This window comes from Brassica napus, chromosome C5, assembly GCF_020379485.1.
Source record: "Brassica napus cultivar Da-Ae chromosome C5, Da-Ae, whole genome shotgun sequence".
Lineage (NCBI taxonomy): Eukaryota > Viridiplantae > Streptophyta > Magnoliopsida > Brassicales > Brassicaceae > Brassica > Brassica napus.
Window position 1 is genome coordinate 28870603 of NC_063448.1, and position 3287 is coordinate 28873889.

Genomic DNA, 3287 nt, shown 5'->3' on the forward strand with positions numbered 1-3287 from the left:
ATCGTAACCATGTCTTTTATGAATATGTATGAGTAATCTCACTGTTAGATTTAGGTTTCTCATTAGGTTGATATATGTATTGCTAGTTTGAATTGTTGTTAGGGTAATTTAATTAGTTCTTCATCTAGTTGTTCTTACTACTAAGCTTAGAGTTAGTAAACCCTAAAACTTTGATCTTAGGATTAATTGAGGTCAAGCCATTGCTTGACTCAATACCTGAAATTAACTAGTATGATCTAACTGACTAGATACAGACAAGAGTTGGTCTAGTGAGTTAGAGAATATAAATCAAACCCATCCGTAAAGCTTTATGGAAGAAGTATCGATCGACACAGCGATATCCCTGTCGATCGATATTTTGAAAGGTGTATCGATCGATACTCATAACGAATTATCAATCGACACTTTCTCATGATTAACATATGAGAGTTGAAATCAGAGATTCAGATTAGATAATCAGATTGATTATATCCTAGTTTGAATTCAAGAACAATTAATATCAATAAACCCCTAAAACCCAAATTAAGTATTTACTTATCATACTTGAGAATGTACCTGAATCTAGCTATTCTCCCAACTGTCAACAACCTCAAAACAAACCAATCGAGCAATAAATTATCTCACCAATTCATTTACTGCTTTAAAATCTATAAACCCATTTAATCTAGATTTATTTCAAGACCATAATCTACTCTGTAATCCTAGAGTCTCTGTGGATTCGATCCCTAAGTACTATATATGAACCTCTTATCTGAGAGAGTAATTCACTCCTTAGGGTAATTTGAGTGATATCATTTATCCAGTGAAAAACGACACCACTTGCGGGGAGACAGAGATGATAGAGTTACTCATACCAAATATTGCTGAGAGGGAGGACTTAGAGCTGAAACCTATATACATAACTCTTATGGAACAGCGTCCCTTTAATGGCTTTCCTTATGAGCAAACAATGGATCACATCAACATGATTGAGGAATTGGTATTGTTTATCTTCAATAGAGTCTTTGAAGACCACTACCTCCGCAAACTCTTCCCATACTCCCTTACTGGAGATGCAACTCACTAGTTCAAGAAGCAACCACCAGGATCTCTCACTACCTGGAATGACATGAGAGATGCCTTCCTCAACAAATTTCTCTATGATGCTGCAGCAAATCTAGAGATTGAGATGGAATCTATGAGGAGATATATGGTAGAAGGTGATGAACAACATGTATCTGGAGAGCTGAGGAGAGAAGAGGAATCTGGTACTGAAGACTCGACCTCAGTATCGATCGATGGTACGACCTCAACATCGACCAACGGCACAACCTCAACGTCGATCGATGGTATGACCTCAGAATCGACCGCCCACACAGTCCCAGCATCGATCGATGGAGACTCCTATTTCCGATCGACACCACTCGAAATCCATGAAGGATCGAGTTGTCCTCAGGACATTGCAGACTCGACCCATAAGAGCACTGATGTATCAAGTTGTTCTCCTTCCCGAGATATAGAAAAAGAAATCACCATGGAAGATTTCTTGGAGCAAGAAGAGTTCTTGGAGTTGGAGGATGGAGAAAAGCTTGAAGACTTGGATTCGAGTAGGGAAGTTACTATGGAAGACTTTTTGGAGCTGGATGAATGGCTTGACTCGGAGCAGAAGCTTGATGACGAACGGAACGCTAAGAGGAAAGATATGGAGACTTCATCAAAGACTAGCATCGATCGACAACAACGTGATGAGATCGATCGACAACCCCCCTACATCATCGATCAACGCCCACCCTATATCATCGATCGACAATCAGCAGATAGCATCGATCTACACCCACACTCCATCATCGATCGGCACCCACACGATTGCATCGATCGACACCCATGGTTGGATGAACTACCAGGATAAATAGTCGAGCTGGAACAAGTTGAGGAAAGGAATGTACATGTCTAAGGCCTCACACCCTGCTGTCCACGAACATCAGAGACCACCTATCTGTGCAGAAGAAGCTGCTGGGTTTCACAAAAGAGTGAAAATGATACATGACCCTGTGAAGATTGTGGTTCCTTGTGCAGTATTTGAAGTTGAATTTCCTATCCCACCAGATAAAGGTGCGCATATGAGTTCTTACGTTGAGATGTTGGAAAATCATCAACACGTAGAAGCTTCTCAGAGAGGGTTGCGATTTAGAGATGAAGTCGATAAAGGCCCAACAGAAGCAGCATCGATCGACACCGACCGGATACCATCGAACGACATCAACAAGACGGTATCGATCGACGCTACCACTTATTCATCGATCGACACTGGGCGCATATCAGAGCAGAAGGAGTTCGATGTGTGTGAACATTTTTTTAATGGAGAAACCACCACGCGATCAGACAAGACTGGGGGAAAGAAGAGGAGGAATTGGAAGAAGAGGAAAAGGACCAAGGGAGGTTCTCAGCTATCATTGATCCGCCACTTCTCAGATGGTGTCAGGAAATCCAGAGTGCACAGCAGATGCTTCTCACAGCCATTTCCAAAGCTTCTAGCACTCCTTATTGCTGAGATGATAGACAAAGGAGAAGAGACTACGGAGGAAGCTTTCACACAAGAATGATAAAGCTTCAGAGAGCAGACATTGAGACTTGTTTTGGAGCATGTTCTCATTCTCATCCGGACTAAATCAGATCTCCAAAGTCAAGCTAAAAGACTATAACAAAGCGCTAAGTGGGAGGCAACACACTATTAGGTAATTTCATTCAGTTTATGTTAGATTGTTACTGATTTTTATTTTCATTTTTATGCAGGTCAAAATAAAAAAGTGAACAGTAACGACGGTATTGTAGCAAGAAAATCAAGCGACACTGTAGCAAGAAAATCGAGCGACGTTGTAGCAAGAACATCGAGCGACACTGTAGCAAAAAATCGGGAGTTACTGTAGTTGCGATACTGTAGCAGGACTATTGTAGCAGGGCTACTGCAGCAGTCACTGTTCATCGAAAAAAAAAATTGAATTGGTTTTATTAGTTATCTATTACTAACTTTTAGTGTTTTATTTATGTTAGGTAAAAGGAAAAGATCCGAGGAAGACGATTTTTCACGAGGATCAACGATGGCTGCGCAACATCGATCGACAGAGCATCACTAGCATCGATAGATCGCCACGGTACTGTGTCGATCGACGGAGCTTCAAGAATATTAATCACCACTTAACTGTGTTGGTCGACACTCACATCAAAGTCAGGTATACCGTTTTTCCTTGTTAAATATTGTCCTTATGGTTTATTTCTCCACCAATCTTAGACTGTATAACACTGGTAAC